General features: G+C 37.1%; 1 protein-coding gene across 2 annotated transcripts in view; it reads right to left on the bottom strand.

The window, feature by feature from the left end:
* The window catches only part of hcn1 (hyperpolarization activated cyclic nucleotide-gated potassium channel 1), a 98,778-nt gene that overhangs the window by 71,187 nt on the left and 14,435 nt on the right, over positions 1–13,156 (bottom strand). The gene's annotated exons all lie outside the window — the stretch shown is intronic.

Raw genomic sequence — 13,156 nt, 5'->3', positions numbered from 1 at the left:
CTTAACAGCTCTTGGTCTCAGTGCAAAAATACAGCAGTGATACTAAGCTTGGGCTTTTCATAAACATGCATAAGAATGATTTGCCCTTGGGCTTCTTTTCTACTGCTACCCTATGTCATCATCACCAGTAGCATCACATTTGAAATGAACGTGTGATCGATTTAGCTTCAGCTCTTAAGGTATGCAAAATACACTGTCGTATAAAACCTCATTCAGCATTCTGACATCTTCAGGATTTGAGTGGATTTTCAATGACGACTGTAAAAAATGTCTCATGAGGTACAATAAAAGGAACTCTAGCGCTGTTTCCCGGCAGAATGCCATTTTGTTTTGGCCCGACTACCTAATCACACTACTAAAGTGAAGAACCGTTTAAAGGATTACTCCAATTTCAGTTCAGTTATAGACCAAACTTACGTTAGCTTGTCAGCACGCTTCATGGACTTTAGCACATTAGCACGGTTTGCACATTAATATTAGTGGGATAAATTACCAACTTTAAAAAAAAAAAAGATTCCTTTCAGCTACAGTAAATATTGGTAATTGGATGTTCCCCGTGAGAATATACAGATGAGGAAAATGTAACTCATTCCTTCACATCAAAAGACACGTCTCAGTACATTAACTTGGCAACAAGCCATTAGCTCACCAAAACTTTATAATGAACTTTTGCGCTGTGACATCACTCATCCAAAATCGGAGACCCAATAAAATATGCATTTGTTAATGTATCTCTTTTATTGCTTTTTAGCTATTTTGAAGGGAATATCAAACATAAAATGTACCTGACATAAATCACTGAAATAGGCAATCCAGAGAAAACACATTTCTCTTTGTGAAAGCTCTAAGCTCTATAAAAAAAAGAATTTGAACAAATTTTAGCCAATCAGAAAATGTAGTCAACTGCCTATGAATCCCTATGTTCAAGTTTGTTGTCTTTGGAGGGTGTGCCATTGGTTAGAGGGTGTTTAATTTAGTGGCTAGGTATGGTGACATTTTAAATAAAATCATTATTGACCGTTTTTAATTAATACACATATCTGGTATTTATGTACGATTCATCAGTGCATATCATTCAAAGTATATAATAAATGAAAAAATCATCAAAATTAGCTCCAATCCAAAATGACTTTCCTTTTCAGGTGACATCATCTAGTCTGCAAAAGTTTTAACCAATGAGTGTTGGGCGTGTTTCAGGAAGGGAGGAGTCATCCATGATTGACCGGTAGGAAACGCCCACTTATGATTCAATTAATTCCTGACTAATTTCTCTACATTTTTTGTTGTTGAGTATACAAAAATACAGAAAAAATTAATATTGTGAATATTGTTACAAACTTAAAAATAACTATTTTCTATTTTGATATATTTCAAAATGTAATTTATTCCTGTGATGGGAAAGCTGAATAATTTTATTTATCTTGATCTTTTTGTGGGAACCATCATACTTTTTTCAGGATTCTTTAATGAATAGCATTTATTTGAAATGGTTTTGTAATATTATAAATGTCTTTCCTGTCATTTTTGATCAATTTAATGCATACTTGCTAAATATAAAGGTTTAATTTCTTTTTTTATATATATCTGAATGAACTTTTAAACAGTATATTGTATGCCACATTATGGAATTAAAATGGGTTATCATTTCACATGGTTCCCTAGTGTGCAGCAGGATTTACTGTATGTCTACCGACCAGTCCATGTCTAGTGTACACACAGCCACAGCTACAGATTAGGCTAATCTGTGGAATTATCAGTTTTAAATAGTCCACGTTCCTCCTTCATTATCCAGAGTGGTCTTGCAGATGGAACGTCAACGTGCGTTAATGCTTCACTGTGTATATTAAAAGCTTGCTGACAGTCACAGCTTAAAGAAAATCTCAATGTTAGTGCGGAAAAACACTTTTCTTTTTAAATCTGCTTTAGCAATGAAGAATCCATGTGCTCAAATACATCTGCATTAGTCACACAATGTCCTCCTGCACTTGTCATAAACAATGCAGTCCTCTTACTGAACTTTTACTGCTGCAGTTTCTGCTTTGGTCTACAGGAGGCAGTGCTTGGAAAAAGTGGGCTTTTGCGTGAGTCAGCATTTCTGTGCCATATGTTTCTTACCAAGTGGGAAAGTACTTTAAGGTAGTGAAGTATAACTAAAGACCTAAAGCCCCAGCAGGCTGTTCCTTCATTGGAAAGAACCCCAGTTGGTGCTTTTTAAATGTCACGGAACACTGACAAATCTCAAGTTGTGTTAAAAAGCAGTGGTGTGAGACATAGTTCAGTTCCCTAAAATGGAAGTGTCCAAGTCTATCCCCTCTGGCACGCCGACTGGCGCACGTGCAAGGTGAAGCAGTGGATATTCTTTAATAATTGGTTCTAGAAGAGGAGCATCTTCAAAAAAATACCTCAGGTGAAAATAAGCGAGCAACCACATTGCCAAGGAGTTAATGATTTATTGGATCAGATTCCACATCTGCCGCTGATGGGGATTTGACCAATGCCATCACACACACACACACACACACACACACACACACACACACACACACACACACACACACACACACACACACACACACACACACACACACACAAAAGACTGCTGTGGTCTTTCCTTGTTTTTATCATTAGAGGTATATCAAAGCATGTAATGAATTTTCCAATGAAATTAAAAAGAAAATAACGTATGCAAAATAAATTGTGTATATATATACTCCTAATTTCTGTTTATTAATAGTAAGGTATTGTTAAATGTATGTATAGGGTAGGATTAAGGGATGTAGAATCTGATCATGCAGAATAAGGCACTAATATGTGCTTTATAAGTACTAATAAACAGTAATATGCATGCTAATAAGCAACTTAATAGTGAGAATTGGACCCTAAACTATAGTGTTACCATACAGTATAAAATGTAGTGAGACATTTTATTTTTAATATTTAAATAGTTTTTGGATTGGGTATTTTTCCTGTTTATTTGTGAAGGCCTACTTAATATAATAATAAAAAAAATATTTTTAAGCAGTTTCCCAATGATGCTCTGATCTTATCCAATCATTAGGTGTGCAGCAAAACTAAATACAGGTTATGAAACATCATGATCACTGCATGTGTAACACTTAATGAATGGATGTTCTAAGCTGTGCATTAACATCTACGCTGATCCGCAGTGTGTAAGACCATGATGCATAAGCATCTGTGTAATTATAGCGTGTCTGTCAGGCGCTATCAGATATACATGTGTGCACAAACACACACAAGACAGAGGACAGACGGGCAAAGAGACCGAAAGAGACAGAGCGTGAGACGTGGAACACAGAGGCCAAAACCATGTTTGTGCAAATTGTTTTAATCTGCCAGAGTTGCTTTAAATTCACTGGAGAATGAAACAGTGTGTGTAATAACTTGCTTTGGGTAAGAGATTGATTTAGCATCACTCTGTGTATGGTTTTCCCAGCATCCCCTGTTCTCCTTTGGGGCGATGGGCGGATGGTGCCTACGGGCAACTAGCGAAGGAACGACTAGTCCTTGTTTATCCTCCTGCGAGCTGCAGTGCCTCTGTTTGCCTGCTCTTCCGTACAGTACAGTGTGGGCCGGTTTTGGGCAAAGATTAATTGTTAATTGAGAGGAAGAGGGGAGTAATTGCATTAGCATGCCCGGACAAAGGGAGCCGCTTGAGAAATCTAATTAAGCAAAGACACATGAGTTTAAAGAGCAAGAAAAAAAGTGAACGGGACAAAAAAAAAACATGGTCCTTGGAATTTATCTTCTCAAGTTATGATTACTTATCTGCACATAATCCTGATTAGCAGGATCTGAAGAGGAAATATTTAGTAGCAATTTAACTCTAAGAGGTTTAAGATGTGCCTAAACTGCCCTGGAGGGAACATGTGACCTCAAATGACAAGCTAAAATGTATAACAAGACAATCTGTAAAAAAATAAATGTATAAAAATTGTTCTAAAGATTATGAATTGTGTGGATTGCGCACAATTGCGATTTTGGATGTTATATAAACAGGTCAATATCATGAAAAGTGTGAAGAAATATGTTGTATTTCACCTCAAAATCATAAAAAATTTAATCAATTATAAACAGGTCAATATTATGAAAACTATGAAGAAATGTCTGCCATATTTCACCATAAAATCATTTTAAAAATCAGGCAAATAATACTATTATAAATAAATACATTATGCTATAATGTGATTATTATATATTTAAATATATATAATATCTCTAGGCCTCTTTATATTAATGCAATTTTTTTTTCATTCTTTTTATTAAAATGTTATATTTTGCAGCTAATAATCCTTGACTTGAAGATATGACCCGGACATTTCCTTTCAAGATGCATATAATCTTATTATACTCAAAATCCTATCATACTTTATCTATACCAGGTTAACACAAGTGTACATTGTTGTTTCAGAATGAATCTCATCTACAGACAATATTGATTTGATTCTCAGGACTGTGTTGGACTTTCAAACCATTAAAGCAGACTTCTTGTTAAAAGACATCTGTCATGTCACATATTCTCTCCGCATGATGAGAGCTTTTAGCCTGCTGAGGAAGGCAGACAGCTTTCACACACATACACACGCAGGGTAATGAGGATATCCAGTGGCTCAAGAGGCTTGTGTAAGCAACCATCTACAAAAACAATGCTTTCGTTTAGACAATTAGAGACACTTTAACCTTCCATTTGCATATCTGAAATCTCACCTTGACTCATTGGATGCCATTTTTAGACTTACCCTCTTTATGCTTTTTTGATCTAATTATTTATAAATAGGAATGGAAATGCATCAGATTACATAAGTAAAATGAGCCAGGAATAACTTTTCATTTTGATTTTAACATACAATGCACAGCAGACAAAAAAAAAGCAAGGCTTTAGCAGTTCCCGCACTGTAAAATCTGCCAGACCTTTACTGTAAAAAATATGGTAGCAACATTTTAGGTTTTACAGACTGAAATTAAATTTACAGTAGAATAATGCACATTTCATTAACTGATATAATATATCAACATGTAACACAAAATGTACATAACTGATAACAAAAAAACTTACTTTAAACAATGATTTACAGTAAATAATAATATAATCTGAAATGTCACGCACAGGGAATTCTGGGGATATCAATTTACGTAAATTAACTGTAAATGATCAAAAACTGTACAGTTAACAGTATTTTACTATAAAATTACATGAAATATCCTGTTAGATATTGTAGTATAGTTACAGTTTTTCACTGTAAGGGGAGCATTCTTATTTTTTATGGAATATTTCACTATTTTTTAAATTAATGTACTGTCTTTTAATCTTTAATCAACTTCCCCTCCCTCTTGCAGTGACATCACTTCTCTTCTCTGATGACGTGTTTACTGGCGCGAGGGCGGAGTAACCTGTCACTCACATGAGATCCACCAATAGCGAACCACAACCATCCAGTCAATTCCCAATTGACAATATCGCCCAACATTTTTCTTGTTCGAGAAGCCGTTTCACTCTGATACAGTATATGTCACAATAGGGAAGAAAAGAGTATCGCAACTTCCATTTCATGCCGACTAACAGTTTTTTTTACCAAAGCATTTTTACAGAGTAGGTTGTTCTATTTGCCCTCATCACAACCAAATATGAAACATTTTGGCATGATATCTTGCCAAATCTGAGGAAATAACTCAGCATGAGTCTTCTGGAATCAGGGAACGACTGGTGGTAGAAGCCTTCATGCTCTTGCATCTTAAAGGTGTGACTGAGCTATTTGTGCTTCGGTTTCTAATCCCTGGCACAGACGCAAAACCTCGCTGAGGAGGCAAACACGCAATATCCTCACCTTCCCTCACCTAGCATTAACTCTCTCACCTAGCATAGCCTCCTGGCACCTGTGGGACGTATGTGGAGAAAGGATGAGTCATCAGAAACAGACACAGGTACTTTGAAAAACACACAGGTGGACGACAAAACAGAGTCTGACTAACCTGAGAACAACACGGGAACCATCCCATTGTTCTCGACCAAAGTGAGCTGCTTTTCAGGAGCAACATTTACTCTGGGATTTGGTGACCTTTTGTTTAGAAAGGACAGTATTGACCCGATGAATGTGGCATTTGAATGCACTGTGTGTTTCTGAGGTGCCAAGCACCTAGACAGACATCAAACAAACATACTTTTAAATACATTAAATTCAGAATTAAACGAATGTTCAGTGTTGAATACAAATCTTATACGTTTATATAAACTGAGAGAAGAGTCTAAATTATTTTGGGGGGAGTTTAGAAGCCTCTTAGTTTGTATAAACAAACAAACAAAAACAAAACATTTCTACAGTTTAAAATGTTTAATTTGCAAATTAAAATGAAATTATTCTTTTTATTTTTTGCATTTATTTTATTCAAATAATAATCATTTAAAATGTATTTGTTTATTTATATTATGTTTTTATTGTTAATTATGATTAAGTTATTAATGTTACATTTAATATTTTAAACATGAATACAATTTTAAAAAGTGATTTATGTTATTGTTACATTTAAATTTGCATTAAAAATTAATTTTATAAATAGATTTAAATATGTCTGTTTACAGTTTACAATATGTTTACTGTTTGCAAACTAATCTTTGATTCCTTAAAGGCAGGGTAGGCGATTTGTTCCAGAAACAATTTTTGTTATGCTGGTTGAAAATCTCCTCATATCCTGATTGCAATCACTAAGTTAAGTGGTCTAAATGTATTTATATATATTGTCTGTGGAAGGTGTAGGACCATAAAATGTTCGTCCAATCATTGAATTCGGTCCGAATGCAGTGATACGATGTCCCACCTGCCTGTCAACATATGTATTTTCATACCTCTGCGCACCTGCTCGCGTGTCACCAGGCTATGCAAAGTTAGACAGACGTCAGTCACCGAGTGCCACAAACAAAACAGAAGCCACCTTTTACAGTTCCTCCTGAACCGAAACAACAAGCTTATGCCATAACTAATGTCATTTGTAAAAGATGGAAACCCGTCACGTTATACTTGGAGTGGTTTGTGACACAAATTTATGAGTTTCAATATCAACACTATCAACGCCAAAATGAAACTGCAGCAGTCGGGTGGTACAGGTCAGAGCTCTTCAAGTTATGTTCATTATTATTATATATCATACATTATTATTTAACACCATCTCGTAACGCTTTTGTTTGCTTCCTGCAGTGTGTGTTTATGTGATTTGGAGGAGGCGTGGCTTTAGAGAAGCTCTAAAGGGAGGATGGGATCTTGTGCTTTCAAAGCTACCTCTCTATTGCTAGCCTTTCCGAAAATTGCCTACCTTTCTTCAAGGGCACAGCCCAAGCTGAGACCTGCACAATATCCCCCAGGATTCTCTCTGTCCTAAAAAGAAAAACCTGCTGGTGAAATTGGGGCTTGTTGAATGACCTCGTCTCCAGACTAGTTTACTAACATTGGCGTCATTAGTGCGTCTCTGCCCCCCTACTGTGCTCCTTCTTCCCTGAATGAACTCAGTATGTGGGGCTGATTTTCCCCTTTTAGATCAATTTACTTGCTCACTGATGAATCATCCTGCTTGAATATCTCTCAGGTTGAGACATGCTTAAAGAGACAGCATCATCTGACTGATGTTCACAATCTTCTGATGAATTTGACCTGTTTTGTTTCCATGGACGGATGATGTGGTTTATGTGCAACCCCAATTAAAAGAAATGCAGCTATTTATGGCATATTTTGCACTTTTTTTTATTTTTATTATTTACATTTTTAACCCTCTTTCCACATGCTGTTTTTGCTACTGTACCTTTAAGACTTCTATATGTAAAAGCCCATATGCTTGGCAAGCCTCTTTATTCTGGCAAACGTAACACTGTCGTTTATCAGGATGGGCCAAGCTTGTAAATACTGAATATGCATTGATATGCAAATGTCACAAGTCATTTGTCATAGGCTTATGGTTATGACATCATAACCATAATGACTTCTGAATGAGTAATTTGCATTTGTAAGTTGAGGTGGACTGTATTATGAACCGAGTATGGAAAAAAATTAGATAGAGATAGATAGATAGATAGATAGATAGATAGATAGATAGATAGATAGATAGATAGATAGATAGATAGATAGATAGATAGATAGATAGATAGATAGATAGATAGATAGATAGATAGATAGATAGATAGATAGATAGATAGATTAAAAATGACAAACAAAATTCCCATTTTAGGGAATTATTTACAAGATTGTTATTTACAACTTCATTATTTACAACTTTTTAAAAAATAGAAGAATATAGTACATCCTGGAGAGTACGCCGTTCATTTCTGAACACAGCCTATGTCTGTTTCTGCCTCGGAGTAAAAAAATTAAGAAGTTTAATTGTGAGATGAAGTTTAAAATAAGATATAGATATTAAGTTGCATTGTGACAACGTTGCAATAAAAAAAGTATATTTTAAAAGTTATTAAAAAAAAGTTATTTGCAATTAGTTGCAGTTGCCTGTTCTGTACTCTGATGCTGAATCTGCCTTTCATACTTTTATTCCAGAAGAGCAAAGAAATCGTTTGTACGTTTTCAGTAGTTTAAAGATGAATGCATTTTAGCTGGTGAAGTTACCTGCTCTGGGCACTAAAAGGGAACAGCTGTGTTTTGCTGTAGGTTCTACACTGATACACACACACACACACACACACACACACACACACACACACACACACACACACACACACACACACACACACCATCAGGCCTCCACAGAGCTGACAAAATGCTGGTGTGAGAGCAAATGGACAGATGTGACACTCATTGACTTGGGGATTCGAGTGCTCACTTGTCTCCCAGCCCTAGTCTGTTGATTTTGCCTCTCTTTTCCAAAAAAACACGCTGAATGTCCAATCCCTCCAATTTTCTTATTCTTTCCATTCTTTCTCTGCTTGTTCCTCTCTGTCCCATTCCATTTAGCATTAGATAAGCTTTTAAGAGCATTCCAGGAACAGAATATAAAGCAAGAATGATGATCCTCAAAAGAGGTGCTTCTATAACATGTTGTTTTGTCTCAGTGGATTCATTACTTTAAGGAGATTTCTAATGGTTTCTAACCAGTTTTTGGTCGTTATTGGTTCAGTTTAACTGCTGAATTAAAACAACATCACACTTAAAATCGCGTCTTTCTGAATATGAAAGGGGTTGTGATTAGGCCTACCTACAGTAGAGTCACAGCTGTGATGATATTTGGGTGGGAAAGCACTCTTGCGCGAGTGATGCAATTTATACAAATAACTATTACACACACACAGAAACCTAATTTACACATTACACTACCATTTGGGGTCAGTAAGATTTCTTTTTTAAAGAAATTCATATTCAATTAAATGTACTGACAGTAAAGATATTTATAATGTAATAAAATATTTTAATTTCAAATAAAAATATTTAGCAACTGTTTTCAATTGATAATAATCATAAATGTTTCTTGAGCAGCAAATAACATTTCAGAATGATTTCTGAAGGACCATGTGACACTGAAGACTGGAGTAATGATGCTGAAAATTCAGCTTTGCATCACAGGAATAAACTATATTTCAAAATATATTCAAATAGAAAACAGTTATTTTAAATCATAATAACATTTTACAATTTTACTGTTTTTACTGTATTTTTTATCAAATAAATGCAGCCTTGGTGAGCATTAGAGACTTCTTTTAATAACATTTAAAAAATCTTACTTTTGAACGGTAGTGTATTTACTTAAATATTAAAAGGTCTGACTGATATATGATGTTATATTCTCAAAATATTTGGCCTGGCACATATATTGCTATATCTATTCTATATATTGTTGAACCTAGCTGTGCTATAATAACCTGCCGTGTTCTTGCAGTGTTAGAAGCACATCCGGATTTTGCAGAGTAAAGGCCCGTACACACCGGGACGAATTTCGCGCGCGATATTCGCCGACGTTTAACGCCTCGTGACTAAACAAAGGGCGCCAATGTGAGTGTGCACACCGACGCGAAAAACGGCACGCGTAAAAGTGTAATTTTTTTTTAAACGCCTCGGGTTTGTTTTTTTTGTTTGACGCGCCGTGTCAAAAACTATCCGACCAATGAGATTGCCGCTTTTGCTCACGTGTCTGGAGCTTCTGAAGTTACAGTAAAACACAACTTGGGGGCGCTCAAACACAAAACGGTCTTGCCGAGCACACATACGTAACAGCGAAGAAGATATACGCCAAGTAGCGTCTACACTGCCCATAGACAGACACTGTCGGGAAGAAATGACGAGGAAGATGCAAGGCAAGATGAATGTAGAGCTGTTGGTGTCGGAATAAAGACCTATATGACAAACGCGACAGCGACTACAAAAATCTTGTTAAAAGAGAACTGTTATGGAGTGGTATTGCAGAGTATAGACTGTTATGGAGTGGTATTGTATTTCTGTTTTACATTAAGCGCCATCTAATGTCAGGGAATGAATTTGCATGTTCACTCGGCTCATCGTCAGCGAAAAACGCTTGGGTGTGAACACAAAAAACGCGTTGAAAAACGCTGGCGAATAACGCGCGCCGATATTCGTCCCGGTGTGTACGGGCCTTTAGATGCAAACATATTTTGTTGATCCTGAAACAACATTCCTGTTCGAAAATGTAACCCTAATCATATCCCTACCCCTACACCTAACCCTACCCATACCCCTACACCTAACCCTACCCATACGTTATCCCTAAAATCAGAAGGAAACGATGGGTGAATAACACTGATGTAGAAGTATCTAACCCTGGTTGTAAGCCTAAACTTGACATAAACTCTAAACTTGTCCCTCAAATCTGATTGGTTGATTGAAATGTTGTTCCAGGATCAACAAAGATGTTGATCCAGGAAAATGTTGCACTTGGTGAAATCAGGTTCTGCGTGTTAGAAACCATGGAAAATAATCCTGTAGCAAGGAATGTAAGGAATTCTGATTCGGGAAACCTTGTACTTGTACTAGTAAATCTTGTACTTAAAACCATTATGTTAATTTTCCCATTCAATTCAAAGCAACAATTTAAGCATGACTAGATTTAAACAGAAATAATAAGGTATGCTCCATAGGATGTATGTGCACTATTCTACTTGAAACCCCCCTCCCCCTCTATTTAGGTGTCTCATTAGAGGAAACAGAGAGAGAAAGAGAAAAACAGACACAGGGGAGTAAAGACAGGAAGCAAAAGGGAAAGACAGTGTTATACTGCAGGGTTAAGACAAAACAAAAAGAAACACTGCTAGATAATAGGAAGAAAATAGAGTGGGTAAGAAAAATTTAAAGGAGAGGGAGGCAAACCAGAAACAGGAGATATGCAGAGACATGTGCCTATATGCATAAGAAAGATTTCATATGCAAGATTGCATGTGCATGAGCACATTTTCTCTTAACCTATCAGGCTCTACCGAACATCACGTCTGCTCTGCGTCGGCCTCTTGATTCACACACCAGGTTTCATTAAAGCCCATTTAGACTCTGCACCATCTCACACTGCAGCATCGTGATCCACGCGCTAACTCACGTCACAGCTGTGTTTGAGCGGATCAGGGTAGCGTGACTTTATTCAACATGGCGTCTACGGTGTTGTATATAGCGCACAGACCTGCTCACGACAGGATTGAGACAGAGATAGCGAACCCCCGGATTCGCAGCATGTGCCAGCAGAGCAACCTGAGGTCGGGAATAAACACTCGCTCCTCCCCAACAATCAAAACATCTCTCTGAGAAGGGAATGGAAGAGGGTGGGGGAGGTTTATGTCTGTCTGACTGTGGAAATACTATGCAATAATGCATGTGATGTGCAATATATATACAGCAGATATAAATATGCAAGTAGCAACTTGCCTTGCATTAAAGAAACAGCATGGCAGTGAGAGGTCAGAAAGAAAGAGAGAATGAGACAGGGCTGATAGTCATTTCCCAGAATGCATCAGAGCAGCATGAGAGAGGGTAAATTGTGTGTATAATGTGGATGCTTCTGGGGATGCCGTAAATAAGTGCTTGGTAAAGCCTCTGGCCAGGTTTAGCCTGTGGTTCTGGATTGCTACTTTAAAATGTAATTTCAGAGGTTAGAGGTCCAAACAAATGACGCTTTTAGCGCCACTTACTCTACATTTTACTTTGAAAGTGTCGCAAAACATGCAAGAATCAATGTAATACAATTTTGCAGTTCCCCAATGTGCCTGGGTTGGATAAATCCCATAGACTAACACTGAAATAGCCTACCCAAAACATGCTAGAAACTGCATAGCAACAAGCTAACAACCTCTCAGAACATCTCAGAAACCGCATAGCGCCAATTTGGGCATCCCACACAACAACCTTCATGATGGTGAGTTTAAGGCCATGTTTTTAGCACTAGGTGTTTTTGGCACTGTTTTTTAACACTGGATGTTCTTCTACTTTGTCTGTAGAGCATTTTGTCTACATAATGTCAATGGAGTCCCTGTCTTGGCTAATACAACGGTAGATGGGCAGCAGAACACAATAGTAATTAATCAACCGTGATTACTGTTTGTTTTACTCTTCCTGAGAGGGTACATCTGTATTTCAATTAGGTAAGATCAGAAAGCGTCGACTCTGCTCTCTACTTGCCCTGGCTTGGGCGTCTGCCAGCTGAAGAGGAAGATGAACCGGCTTTAAGAGTTTAATAACACACAGGGAACCAAAACAAAGAGAGATATCTTTCTTCTCCTTAGTAGCTTACCAAACCTCCTTGAAACTAACCATATATGATGGTTTCAATATGATGGTTTTTTATCATGCAACAAACCTTCAATGGCAAAAAAGGGTTGTCTGAGTTGGGTTAACTTCCATAACATAAGCTGTAATTTACTGTACAATTGGCTAGGGATAATAGCAGGTGGGAAGCAGAAACATGCAGTGTTTTTTCTGACAGAATTGACCTTAAAGTGAAACAACGCTCTTGTGAAACTGGTCTGTTTGGGGAGGGCTCGCAAACCGCATGCGTCATGTAAAGATGAATGCTTTGTATTTCAGCTTGGGGTGTCTCAGACAGTGGTGGGAGTGAAGTGCTCTAGCATAAATACTGAGGCAGTTAATAGTTTTTTCTCAGCTGCTCATGCAGCGTTGAAGAGGTCGGTTCCTCTTCCCGCTCTCGCTCCCCAGTG

The sequence above is a fragment of the Leuciscus leuciscus genome (genome assembly GCF_965113295.1).
Source record: "Leuciscus leuciscus genome assembly, chromosome: 16".
Lineage (NCBI taxonomy): Eukaryota > Metazoa > Chordata > Actinopteri > Cypriniformes > Leuciscidae > Leuciscus > Leuciscus leuciscus.
Note: the sequence above shows the minus strand (reverse complement) of the source record. Positions and strands in the feature narration are given on the sequence as shown.